The sequence below is a fragment of the Stenella coeruleoalba genome, assembly GCF_951394435.1.
Source record: "Stenella coeruleoalba genome assembly, chromosome: 12".
In the NCBI taxonomy this organism is placed as follows: domain Eukaryota; kingdom Metazoa; phylum Chordata; class Mammalia; order Artiodactyla; family Delphinidae; genus Stenella; species Stenella coeruleoalba.
This window is the reverse complement of record NC_137158.1, coordinates 16,609,436-16,624,362: the sequence shown is the minus strand read 5'-3', so window position 1 is coordinate 16,624,362 and position 14,927 is coordinate 16,609,436. Positions and strand designations below refer to the sequence as shown.

At 36.2% G+C, this 14,927-nt stretch overlaps 1 protein-coding gene across 1 annotated transcript in view; it reads right to left on the bottom strand.

The window, feature by feature from the left end:
* Nucleotides 1-591: 591 nt before the first annotated feature.
* Nucleotides 592-14,927, bottom strand: part of BCKDHB (branched chain keto acid dehydrogenase E1 subunit beta) — a 283,718-nt gene continuing 269,382 nt past the window's right edge. The window contains exon 11 of the mRNA XM_079939005.1: nucleotides 592-4,563. The gene's annotated coding sequence lies outside the window, so the exon portion shown is untranslated. The remainder of the gene's footprint in view (nucleotides 4,564-14,927) is intronic.

Here is a 14,927-nt window from a genome sequence, read left to right as displayed (position 1 = left end):
TTAGATTCCACATATAAGCGATATCATATGGTATTTGTCTTTCTCTGTCCAACCTACTTAGTGTGATAATCTCCAGGTCCATCCATTTTGCTGCAAATGACATTATTTCATTCTTTTTAATGGCTAATATTCCATTGTGTATATCTACCACATCTTCTTTATCCATTCTTCTGCTGATGATCATTGAGGTTGCTTCCATGTCTTGGCTATTGTAAACAGCGCTGCCATGAACACTGGGGTGCATGCCTCCTTTTGAACCATGTTTTTCTCCGGATATATGCCCACAAGTGGGATTGCTGGCTCGTATGGCAGCTCTATTTTACACTATAACGTAACTATAGATGCAGATATGCTTACAGCCATGCTGCTTCCTCTCTCCCCTGCTTCCTTCACATGCAGCTCACTCCACCATGGGAACGAGCAGTCACCAACAGTCTTACCAGCTCTGTGGATGAATCCTCATGGGTCTTGTCCTTTAGAAAAATAAATAAATAAAAGCGCAACAACAAACACAGACCTATTTTAGGCAATGGTTGGATAAATTTTTTATAAACTACAGGTAGTTAAATGTTTAATCTTGGCAGTTAGAGGAGATCTAAACAAGAGGCAAGGGGGCACTTGTCTCACACTGAAGGTGGTTACTGCTTGAAAATAGAAGCTTACAGGTTAAAAGGACTCAGAGGATTGTTTTAGGATATTCATTTCTATATACATAACTGAGACATTGAGAATTGGGGGTCATTTTGTTTCATTTGTTTCTATAGCAAAAAGGCAAAGAAACTATAAGCAATGTGATCATTTGTGACATTTCTTAGGTTTATTATAGTATAAGAATACAGACTAACATTTCTGAAACAAAAAGTGAAACCTGTGATTTGACAAGGAAAAATATGTTTATGAGATTAGGACACAAAATTGGAAACTGTATTTGCCTCAGAAAAGCTGGGTGTTATAGTGGCCAAATCCATAGGCAAGATGTTAGAAAAACTGTTTGAAAATGCAATGAATACAGTAAAAAGTTGTTGAATTCAATTCAGCCTGTCAGTCATTAAACAGTTCTTGTGCACCTGCTGAGATGAAGCTAATACATGCAAGTTCACATAAATTGCAATTTAAAAATCTAACAGTTGTTTGCTTTTATTTAGTCATGAAAAAAGAAGTGTTATTAGCAAATATTTTGATTATATTAAAATAATTTTAAACAAAGACTTAAATCTTGAGTTTTTGTCATCTATATCTGATATTTAATATGTTGACAATTTTAGGCAAATCAAGAACTAAAGGTTAAATTCTTTCAACAAGTATCAATAACCACATTCCAGGTATGAAGTTAACATGTAACTACATTATCTTCTTTATAATTCTCATTGTCCCTGTTCTATGTCCCCTCCAATCTTCCTTCTACATAGTTACCAAAACAATCCTCCTAAAATGTTAATTTGGTATTAATCTCCTATTTTAAACTTTTCCATGATTCCCAATGACCTACAAGTCAGAGTCCATTTTTTAAATTTTAATTTTAAATTATTTTTCAAAAATTTTTATGGAAATACAGTTATTTACAATGTGTCAGTTTCAGGTGTACAGCAAAGTTATTCAGTTTTATACATATATTCTTTTCAAAATCCGTGTTTAAATTGCAGCATACAAGTTTCTTCACAATCTGGCTGCCACTTAACCTTCCTATCTCATTCTCCTCCGGTTCAACTCCTGACACTAAAAAAAATATTTTTCCAGCTCACTGAATCTCATAATTTCTAAACATTTTGTGATAGGGCTAGCAATTTACCCATATTACAATTTGTAGAGTAGCGGAAAATATGATTTATTTTGGAGAGAAAAAAAGTTGAAATCTTCAGCTTGCTTCAATCACTCTTAGATAACTGAGTCTTGGCTTAGATGACTCCAGCAGAGACATCTGTCTTCTAGACATCTATATATATGAGATTAGGGTAGGACCTTGCTCACCGTTCATTAGATAGACTCTCAATAAACTTACATGATTATCAGACAGTAAAATTTTTGATAAACTTTTGATGAAAAGGCTGAAAATTATAGATCAGATGATTAACTGTGGCCTAAATAAATAGGAGTTTGTTTTTCCATGACAAAAAAATCCAAAGATCAGTAAGTGCTGTTGTTAGTTTATCTGTTCTGTGCTAACATGGATGAGAAGCTCTTTCTGGTTTTCACTCCACACGCTTAGCATAGTGGCATTTTCCTCAGATTTCTAGCTTCGTGGACAAAGAAAGGAAGCTTCAGGAGCATGCTCCCAGCCATATCCCTATCTTATCCAGATAAAAAATCATTATACAAAAGCCACCCCCAGCAAATTCCACTTATAGCTCATTGATCAATACTTGGTCAAATATTCACCCCAGTCGGTAAGCGACGAATCGAAAGTGATTAGCCGGCTTTTTCAACCTCACTAATGGCAAGGGAAAAAGGGGTTGGCACTGGATGTTGGTGTCTTTCTCAGTGCTTTTCAAGAGCTGGGAAAGGTGGTCCTTAGATCCCTAGAGTGTCCTTGCCAATGATCTGTCGGCCTGGTCTCTGCTGACTTTATAAAGTTTCTTGGACAACTCAGGCTCCTCTTAGCTCTGACCACTCTTTGGACCCTGACCATACACTGAGGTCTGACTACATTAGTCACTTGCTCCCTTACCAGATGGCACAACCCAGTGCATTTGCTGTAGAATTCCTGTACATTCCTGTAGAATGTAACATTCCTGTAGAATGTAACATTCCTATAGAATGTAACAATCTAATTTTTCAAAATGCTACCCTGTTATAATTTCACGTTCTTACATACAGTCTGTATTTAAGACGTGCTATACGCCCATGCCTCTACTTCACCTGTCTCTTTCTGTATTTGGTGATAATCCTAGGTATCCTGAAAGACTCTTTTAAATGTCACCTCCTCTGTGAAACCATTAACACATTAGAGGGGGTTTTCTACCCTTACTTAAGATCCCAAAGAATTTTAATAGCATTATTTATAGTGCTTTCACCTTATAAGTTTTTGATTAATACTCTCTTTCCCTTTGGGGGAAACCTACAGCGTAGTTAACCTTTCTTTCCCTAAACCCATATGGGGATTCATGAATATGTGTTGAATGAACACCTGATAGCATGCTTGCTTTTCCCGAGAATATATTCTACTTTTACACTAGGACAATCCAAACTGGAGGTTGACTGTCACTACTCTACTGAACGCTCTGGCAGAACAGTCTAGAACCACTCATGCCAAGCACTGGTACTTTCCAGAGTAGCCTGTGGAAATAACCTTTGGATGTGAGCTTCCTTTTAACTTATTTAAATGATTTTAACATACCCACCCATAATATTACTAGATGAGAAAAGGAAGGTTTGGGTATGGTTTTATTTTCCTTAGCGGTTAAGAGCATTTAAAATAATATTTGATTTTATATGAGTTTGAATTTCTAAACTTCTGAAAATCCTACTGTCTCAGAAGTTGAGACCTATTCCATGTTCATATTATAGTTGGCCCTGAATAAAATGTTTAAAACCACCACAAAGTTCAGTTTAAAAAAATATATATATATATGATGTGATATATATGCATTATATATCTATATATAACGTATATATAGATACATCACTAAGCAGTTAAAATAATAGTTCAAGGTGTTGTTCCCTTTAATTTTTGTTTCTGAAAAGGAAGCTTCAAAGCATTATTATTAATCCTAAAGCATACTCATTTATTCACTTTGCTGGACAGCAGAAATTAACATAACATTGTAAAGCAACTATACTTCAATAAAATTTTACAAAAATAATAATACTCATTTATCTCTTCTTTGAAAACTTAACAAGGGATGGGATGTGTATCCACCTCCCTTTTTGCAAAGGGCCTGGCTTTTTAAAAGCCACATTTAACAGTCTTGTCTGCTTGTTAACCTGGTGTTGTCTTCAACTCTCTTTGGAACAGCTATCTCCCAGCTGCAGTTAAACATTCAGCCTAGAAGCTCCCAGCTCACAAGACTTTCTCCATTATTCCCAAGTTTACCAACAGGGAAGCTGTAGTGTTCTCACAGAAAAAGCCAAAAGTTGCTTGAAGAGTTCCAGTATAAGTCATATTTTCCATTTTTATTTTATTTCTGACCCGGAGGCTTAGATCAAGTCTAATTTCTTTGAAGCCCGTGGTTTTGAGATATTAAATTCCATCACAGCATTAGTATCTGACACTCTTAAAAAGTTCCTACGGTGCATACATTTTCACCAAACACTTTAAATATTTTGTGGTTCTAAATATTACGCTGTATTTGAGTTGGGGAGCCATGGGACATACTTTAAAAGTCAAAGGACAGAGAAGGATATAGAATGGAAAAGTGATATAGTCCCCCTTTGTGTTCCAAGCTATGCCACAAATCCCCTTCACCTTGATGGAAGTAACTTTGATGCACTATCTTCCTATGCTTTTCCAGGTCAGGTCACAAATGTATTGATTCAGGCGAATGCAGCTTTTCACACTTGGGATGATGGGATGGATGAAGCTCCTTATATCTGGGTCAACATCTGGCTTCCATTATATGTTATATACTGCAGAAAATGAAGGAGCACAAAAGCATATTATTGCAGCCTCCATTTCTTCCTCTGATCAAATACGCTCTCAGAAACACACATATACACACACCCCCATAGGCATTTTTACTTAAGTAGTGTCATAATATGCACACTGAGGCATTTATTTTACTACTTCCTAGTCATCTTTCCACGTCCGAATATGTGACCATGTCTCATCTTTCTTAATGAGGATCTCATAGCATGGATTTCCCCATAATCCATGTAATCATTTCTGTATCGTTAGATGTTTGGGTTGTCTACAGTTTTTCCTGTTACAAAAAAATCTCTGCAATTCTTGTCTTTTCACATATGCAAACTTTCTGGAAGGCAGGTTTCAAGAAGTAAAACCCGAAGGTGATTCAGGTTTTGTTTCTGATGGATAACCACCAAAGAGCTTCAAAAAGACTGTAATAATTACACCCCACGCCGTATAAAAGTCCAAGATTCCTCACACTCTCATCAACACTGGATAATAAAGGAGAAAACTTTTTATTATCTATGTATGAAAAAATAAATTATGAAAAATGTACAGGGGTGTTTGTATCTCCAATTAGAGAAGAAACATTTTTTTGAGATTTTTAAATTTTATTATCATTTTTTAATTTAAGTATAGTTGCTTTACAATGTTGTATTAGTTTCTAGTGTACAGCAAAGTGACTCAGATATATGTATACATAAATCCCCTCTTTTGTGGATTTTCTTCCCATTTAAGTCATAGCAGAACACTGAGTAGAGTTCCCTGTGCTGTACAGCAGGTTCTCATTAGTTGTCTATTTAGACATAGTACCTGTAGCGTATATATGTCAGAAACATTTTCGAAGTCTATTTGTTTCTTAAGTTTTAAAACCACACATAAACCTGGACATAAGCAGCACACATCATTTCCCGATTAAATGGGGTTATAACTGTGTTTGTTATATTAAAGGATGAGCTCCTCCAACAAAGAGAACCCAACATACAGTGGCTTACAGAATACAGAAATTTCTTTCTCATGTAACAGAACTGTAATGAGCAGTTCTGATGGACAGGACAGATCTGCTAGGTGTAGTCATTCAAGACCCAGGTTCTTGCCACCTTATTTTTCCTCCATCTTCTAGAACACAAAAGAAGGTAGATACCTACCATATCCAGAAAGAGTCTAGAGGAGGCTTGTTCAATGTTTTAATTTCCAGACCCAGACACATCACTTCTGCTCACATTCTGTTGACAAGAACTTGGCCATCTTAACTGCAGGGGGACTGGGAAATGCAGTCCAGCTAAGAGGCCTGGACTCAATCACAACCCCATTTTCATGACAGAAGGGGAGAACAGATTGGGTCAAATTATCAGTCTTGCCACACTTACTAAACTTCCAGATATCATAATAGTGATTCAAGTAACTAAACTAAATTAAGGAGAAAGCATTTCCTAAAGTCAAATCCAGGAGAAGATAGAATTGCTATATTCAAAAGACAATGTTTTTACATACGTGTGCTGTAAATTACACACAAACTTTGATATAAACAGAGCACATCATTTCAAATTACATAGAAATTTTCTCCCAATGATTTTTTGTTTAAGTATTTACTACTATGTGGTCCATCCTACGCCTTCTAAAGGAACTGGTCATCTCTCCTTATCTGCAGAAATGACCTCTAAATATTGCAATGACTTAGAATGAAATCCCAGGACGCCCCACTTGTCACACTTTTTTCTTCAATTTGTGACAGTTTCTTCTCATGACTGTTCAATTCTGTGCCATTTTTCAAAAACAAATTTGTAATAACTTAACATTTTGAAAGTATACACAAATAAGCCTAAAAAGAATTTAGGGTCTAGAAGAAAAGTCACCAAATGTATGCTCTATATTCAGTGAGATGTCAATTCCAAAGCTGTGCTGGGATAGAAGAGAATAGAGGAAGCCGTAAACCCTTCTAGTTGGACTCAAGCCTGCGCTGCAATACAGGCCTAACTCCAGTCTTGTTGGCACATTGAACACATTTCACTAAAGGCATACAAAAGGTCCTTTATTGTTTTCGGGAAGATGATAAGACCAGCTGAAGAGTTTAATGCCTTCTTTGGCAGTGAGAGATGGAGTCAGGGAACTTTGGCAACTCAAAGGGAGCAATAAAATGACCATGTGAAAAGGGCACGTTGGAAATATAGTAATGACGGCAATGTAAGATGCATAAATGCGATCAAGATTTACTGCTGGAGATGTTACCAGAGCTTCTGATGTGCTGTCATTCTCTACTGAGCCTGGCAGCTCGCTTTTAGAGGAGCAGGGAGTCACAAATAAGTACCAATCAAGGTAACTCCAGGACTGCAGCCTGCTGTATTCTGACCTCATAAACAAGGTATTCTGTAGAATGTATGCATGAGTCAAGGACCGTCTAAAAGGTGATACAGAAGTCTCAGTTCTCAACATAGAACAGAGGAGTAGGTAGTTTACCATCAACTTTACCAGATGGCTTCTTTAAGCACGGTCATAAATAATAAGTGAATGTTATGTGAAAAGAATCAAGGAGAATGAATGGACAACTACTTCAGCCTGTCCATTTTACAAGACTTCTAATGTTTCAAAGAAACTTGGCACATTTTTTCTGGAGAAGCTTACACCTTCATTCTCTGCCCCTTATAGATTACTCTGATTAATCTCTTTCATGCTCATAAACATCTCACATGCCCATGTTTGTTACCTGAAGATATATTGTACTCCTGTGTTTAGCTTGGTACATTTTCCTTTCCAAAAATGTCTCTGGGACTTCCCTTCATTAGGAATCATTCTCTTTTCAGTTCAGTGTCACTCACCTGTGACAAAGACTCATGAGCTGCTTAATGGGAAGCACAACATAGCAGGAAAAATATGCCCAGGCCAACTGCCTGCTCGAGAGCCTGGCTTTCATTTTCTCAGCATCTCAACCCAATCTTTCTCTAGGAGGCCGATGATGGGGTTGAGAGTGAATTATTTGTCTGATGGCTTTCTAATAGGGAGGTGGTTCCGAGAGTCAGGATGGAGATGGCCGATCTTCTGCACACGTGTGCGCCAAGTCAAATTACAGTCCAGAGGGCCAGTGGTGAAAGACAACACATTAACCTGCACTGACACCTGTACATCTGACACACCCTTTCCTGAACTCAAAAGGTCTGTTTCTTTTGAAATATTTATGTCACTGAAAGTAAAGGCCATTCCATTCTGGTGTTTCACTTTACATGATGATGAAAACTGACACTTAAAACAATGAAATCAGTTTCCAAGGCAGAGGGTAAACACACAAAGATGCATCCTTTCTGCCACAAGAGAAGTAAAGGAAATGTACATATCAGGTCCTGAAAGGTAAATCTTCAATCGATTTTAAATGGGATTTTTATTCAAATATCCAAATGACCGTTTCTCTGGAGCCTCTTCAATTAGTCCATAGTAACCAAATTGAACATATTGCCTTATTCTATTATGCTGTGTCCTCTTGACTGTCAAATTCTGGAGAATTCAAAACAAGTGTGCAAGTGAAACTGAGAGAGGTTAGTATCACAAGAGCATTTGTTGCTTATTAAGATCCTCTGTGTGCTGATTCTGAGACATGTTAATGATTAAATTAATAAAAATAATAATTTTACCTGACACTTTAGATTTAATTTTAGTAATTTAAAAGAAAAACATAATCAAGCATAAAATGAATTTGCATTTTGAAATAAAGTTAGTAACTTGGACTTGGGTTTCTTTTCTGTTTTCTCAATGCTTTTTGCAATATTCATGCACCTGTGGTCTCATGTCTTTTCCCATCAATCCACTGAAATTGCTGTCAACGTGTGTGTTAATGACTTCTTTGTTATTAAATCCAGGTGACATTTCTCAGTCCTTAACCTACTTTACCTCTTACTCATACATCTAAACAACGTTTACCAAATATCTACTAAGTGTCAGGCACTGCATTAAATGTCAGGCATAAATGTTGAAGCAGAGTTTATTGTGGAATAGAGGAGTTGGATATTAATGAGTTACAGAAATAATTATTCAATTGTTGACTCATAAAGAATAAATATAGCATGCACTAAGAGAATATAGTTGGGAAATATAATTTAGTCAGAGATGTCAGCAAAATTTCCCAGAGGAAATGACTTCTAAGCTGAAATTTAAAACTTATTTACTCAAAAATACCTATGTAGGGCTTCCCTGGTGGCGCAGTGGTTGGGAGTCCGCCTGTTGATGCAGGGGACACGGGTTCGTGCCCCCGTCCGGGAAGATCCCACATGCTGCAGAGCGGCTGGGCCCGTGAGCCATGGCCGCTGAGCCTGCGCGTCCGGAGCCTGTGCTCCGCAACGGGAGAGGCCACAACAGTGAGAGGTCCGCATACCGCAAAAAAAAAAAAAAAAAAAAGAAAAACAAAAAACCTATGTACAACTATGTAACTTATTTATCTTCCATTCAGTCGGTCAAAAACATCAACTAACTAATATGTTCACAGATACCACATAATACTGCTCAATAGTTCTTAGCTGGGCTCACTTAAACTGATAAACTGAGGCTGGAATATAGTATAGTGCTGATAATAATAGACTAGTGGGTAGGCTGGGGCTGACTGGTTTACAGTAACTTAACTAGCATAGCTAGGATAACCAATGCATCTTTCCACTTCATCATTCTTTGGCATGCCAGCTCAGACCTAATCACTTGGCAGGCACAAGGTTTTAAGACAGAGAGAGGAAACCTGCAAAGTCTCCTCAAGTCGAGGCTCAGAAGTCACACACATCAATTCCACCACAGTGTACAGACCCAAGCAAGTCACAGGCCAGCCCAGATTTAATGAGTAAAGGAATTGATAGGAGAAGCTGCAAGGTCATAATGCAAGATCAGAAAGAAAACTTGGAATAATTTGTGGCCACTTTTGCAATCTACCACAATGAGGTAGGTGTTATTTCTCCCTATTTTATAGATGATGAACTAAAGCTGGAAAATAGCACAATGCCTAGCACAAAGTAATAGTCACTAAAAATTATAAAAATAAAAGAATACAGTCATGAATAAATTGAATAATTAAATTAATTCATACTTAAATAGAGCTATGGCTGAGGCCTGGATTGTCTGTTTCCATGGCCTGATTCTTTCTTGTTACTCTATACTGGCTCCTGAATATAAAAAATCCAATGAGATATAACAGTTGAGGAATGACATGACTGTCTCCAGCTGGAGACTCCCATTGGTAGCCGTGAGACAGCTACATAGGAAGCAGTGGTTCTAAAACATTGGATAATAAACCTCACAGAACTATGATCCCTGAGAGAAGGGAAACACATGAGAAAAACTCTACAAGTGCTCCAACTTACAGCCTAGAAGTTTCCAGGTTGAAGTACAGAGTGGGGAAATCCAAACAGAACCTGGCAGTCTTCCTAAATTTGAGATTAGTGGTCAAGAAGCTCAAGATAGCTAGACTTTGTAGAAAAGAGTACTGGAGAGGATAAAGCTGCACAGAGAGAGAGCTCCAAAGAGCTATGGAAAAATACCATTGAGTCTATGACTGAGCACAGCTCTGGAATGCAAAAGAAGAAACTACCCAAAGCCAGGGAAAGAACCACTGAAGAGCAGAAGGTGAACAAGTGGTAGAGCTCAAATAGGGCTGGGAATAGTTCACGTTCCCCCCAGCCAGAGTAGAGAGACTTTATAATATACAGGAAAATGAGTAGAATGGCCAGAAGGGTATTGCCTTAGTAGTGGGGCTAAGTTAGCTTGAGACAAAAGGCTTCTCTGGATTCAGGAAAGCCTCAGAAGGATCAAACTAGTTCCAAATAACTTAACTGTACATCAGAACAAAATCAACACTCTTTAAAGAAATTAAAAAACAAAACAAAATAAGATATAACAATGATATTCAACATCCAGTGAAAAACTACCAGCATGTAAGAATCAGGAAAATATTTGCCCCATAATCACGAGAAAAATCAATCAACAGAAACAGATCCATATATGACAGAAGTAATGAAACTACAAAGACTTTAGAACAGCTATTATGAATATTATAAATGCTTCATAAATTCAAGGATTAGAAAAACACATTAAAATGATGAAAAGAAAAATGGAAGATATGAAAAAGACCCAAACAGAAGTTCATGAGATGAAAATAGCAATATCTGAAATTGAAAAAATTATATTGTATGTGATTAACAATAGATTATACAAAAGATCAGTGAATCCAAAACATAGGAATATAAACGATTCAAAAGGAAGCAAGAGAGGTAAAAAGACTAAAAAAGACACTTCCCCCACCAAAAAAAAAAAAAAAAAAAAAAGCATTAGTGACCTGTGAAACAATAACAAGTGGTCTAGAGTATGTACAATTGGAATCACAGATATGGGAATGTAGGGGGAAGGGAGAAAATATTTAAAGAAATAATGGTGTGATGGATTGGGAGATTGGGATTGACATATATACACTAATATGTATAAAATGGATAACTAGTAAAGAAATAATGGCTGACGTTTTTCCAAATTTGATAAAACCAATTAACCCAGATATCCAAGAAGTTTAACAAATCCAAAGCAAAAGAAAGAAAAAGAAATTCACACAACTGCACATCATACAAAATTACTGAAAACCAGTGATAAAGGAAAAAATATCTTAAAATCAGCCATGTTGGAGAAAATATATTTTTCCAAACAAAGATATGATTATAGCAGAATTTTTGTCAAGAAGTACAGAAGCCAGAACACAATGGTATAACATCTTTTAAGAACTTAATAATTCTATAAAGAGCAAAAACATCTGGCAAAAATGAACACATAAAAAAAGGTTGTTTTTCAGATGAAAAGGAAAGAAAAAAAGAAAGAAAGAAAGAAAGCTGAGAAAATTCATTGCCATCAAACATGCACAAAAACCAATATTAAAGGAAGTGCTTGGGCAGAGGAAAATGGTAACAGGTGGAAACTAAAATCTACAGAAAAGAATAAAGAATGCTGAAAATGGCAAACATACGGGTAAATGTAAAATCCTTTTAAAAATTGGTTTTCTCATTTATAAATATCTTTAAAAGATAATTATTCAAAGCAAAAATAATAATGTATTTGGGGATTTAGAGCATGTAGAAGCATCGATCACTGCAATAGTAAAAAGGTCAGGAAGAAGAAAATGAAAGTATACTACAGTAAGATTCTTACACTGTATGTAGTGGTGTAACATTATTTGCAAGTAGACTATGATAAGTTAAAGGTGTGTACTCTAAACCTTAAAGCAACTGCTGAGAAAAATAAAAGCCAATAAAGAAGATAAAATGAATCATAAAAGTACTTAACTTAAATGAAGGCAGAAAATAGGAATAAAGTATCAAGGAATAGATAGGACAAATAGAAAATAAAAAATAAGAAAAAAACCTATGCAAATGGCTAAATGTTCCATTTAAAAGTCAGAGATCATCAAACTGAACTTAAAAGAACTACCCAATTTTATTCTGTCTACAAGAAAGCCACTTAAAATTTGAAGACACAAATAAGTTAAAAATAAAAGAATGGAATAAAATATACTATGCAAATACTAAGCATAATAAAGTTGGAATGGATATATTAATTTCAGATGAAGCAGATTTTTAGAATAAGAAATGTTAACAGGAGTAAAAGGGGACACTTCATAATTAATGTGGGATCAATTCATCTAAAGGATGTAATAATTCTAAATGTTTGTACACCTAATATGTATACAAATACATTTTGAACTTTAAAATACATGAACCAAATATTGATAAAATTGAAAAGAGAAATAGACAATCCTAAATTACAGCTGAAATGTTTCAAAAACTTTCTTCCAATAACATAGAGCAATTAGACAAAAAAATCAATAGGATATAGAAAACATGAACAACACTATCAACTAACTTGACCTAACTGATACTTATAGAATATTCTCCCCAACAACAGTAGAATACACTTTTTTTTTCTTCCAAATGCACACAAAACATTTACAAAATAGAGTATATTCTGGGACATAAAAAAGACTCAATAAATTTTTATAAAGTAGAATTCTTATAAAGTATGTTTTGTGACCACAAGATAATTAAACTAGAAATTAAAAATAGAAAGATGTTTGAAAAATCCCCCAAAGATTTGGAAAAATTTTAAAACATGCTTCTAAATAACCCAGGAGTCAAAGAAGATATCTCATGGAATATTTTCAAACATTTTTAACTTAATGAAAATTAAAATACAACATACTGAATGGTAGAGAGCAGCTAAAGCAATGCTTAGAGGAAAATGTATAGTATTACATGATTTATATAGAAAAGACATTCTCAAATCAGTGATCTAAAATTTCATTTTAATAAGCGAATTAAACCCAAATTAAACAGAAGGAAACAAGTAATAAAGGTAAAATAAGAGGACAACAGTAAAACAATGAAGAAAATAAATGAAGCTAAACTCTAGTTTCTAGAAATGATTGTGCCCAGCCAAGGAGGCAAAATGGATTCAACAGATTATAGGATGCAGTTATCAAATCACCTCATACAAACACTATCATTAATTACAAAGAAATCCTCAGTCCCTGACAGACACATTCTTACTGTTTTTCCTTGTTACTGTTCTAGAAAACATTTTTCTTCCTGTTTCCAGAAAATCTAGCACAGATATAAGTAGTCCATCTTTACCTTGCCTGGTTGCAAAGTAGGATGATTATGCATGTGGGAGCTGAATTCATAATACAACTCTGCTAAAGTATAACCCAGGAGGAAAATACCAGCCTGTTCCAGACCCGTGTCAGCAGTAAGTCTTTGCCAGGAAGGTCCGAAATGAAACAGAAAAGTAGGTTCTTGTTTCTTACATACAAAGTTGAAGGAAACATTCCCATCAGCCTCTAAACAGGAAAAGAAATCCTATTGCTTTGAAAACAACAATATTATATTTGTCTCATTTGATTTTTCAAACCAAGAGAAAGAGGTTTCAACTCACAACACTGTCTTACCCTTTTCCACCTATAACAAACAGTACTGTTGAAACCAAGCAGGACCCTGCGGGGCCCTCCTGGGGTACAAAATCCTTTCTGTGTCTCCTGCTTCTTGTTTGTAGGGAAAAGGCTTTAGCCTCCTAGACCTGCCCTCCAAAGGGCAGATTCAAACAGTTACTAATTAGGGGACTGAGGGAATGCAGAAACAAAGGAAAAGTAGTCAAGAAACAATAGTGCAGGCATAAAGCAGAGTCCTAGCTCCTCCTCATGGGATATACATAACAATCTGATGCATATCTCTGAGTTCTTCTGTAATAACTAAGACCCCCACCCAGGTGGAGGTTGGTAACTTCAGGCTGAGCACAAGTACGTGGATCCCAGACTGGCTGGAACAAGAAGCCTGAAGACTAAGACTCCTGGCAGCCACCTTGTTACCTCCCCACCAACCAATCAGAAGAAAGTCACACACCCTGCAATGCTCACCCCAAATTTTGCCTTTAAAAACTCTTCCCTGAAAACCACAGGGGAATTCAAATCTTTTGAGCAAGAGCTGCCCATTCTCTTTGCTTGGCCCTTGCAATAAACCTTTCTCTGCTCCAAACTCCATCATTTTGGCTTGCTGGGGCACATGAACTTGGGTTCAATAATACTGCAGACATCAAGAAAAGAAAAATTCACTGGAATGTGAATTAATCAGATGGTAGTTTTAAGACCCTTGCAGAAGATCATGTTAAAGTGATCAGGTTTCTTAGGTTTCATTGTCATCACCTGCTGTGCTAACTAAGTGTCCAAAACTGTCATGCCTTCTTGGGAATAAAATAACCTATCCCTACACATGCTATTTTAAGTCCTTTCATTTCATCCTGCTTTTGAAATGACTTTATTTTCGGACACCCCAGATGTAATCCCTTCGCTGACCACAAAGTGGTTTGTTCTGAAAAATGCTGTAAAGAGCAAATTCTTTGAATCCATATTTCCTCAGTTGACATGACCAAGCTGTTACGATTTCTCAGTGACATGTGGCACTTGCATCTGTAACAAGTCATAACCAGAGGAAACTCTGGCAGCATAGTGGTTGCACAATTTAGACTCAACCATTGGAGGAGTTAAGTATTTTGGTCTTGAATTCCAGTGTGGCTTAAGGAATGTTAGCAGTCTTTTTCCAAAGTTGTGGTGCACATACAACCCAGTCAATTCCCTTACACAAGGCTTAGTCACTATCCCCTGTATATTTTGTGTGTGGCAAATTAATGTAAACTCATCTTTGTTTGGCTTCTTCCAAACTGTAATTCATTAAATTCTCTACTGGTGAGTTGTTCCACTTCTTTAGTCTGGGAAAAGTCTTTTCCAGATAGTCATCTGTAATGTTGGCCATTCCTCTTCTTTGCATAAGTACAATTTAACTAGTCATAAAACACCCCAGGGGGTCCATCCAAG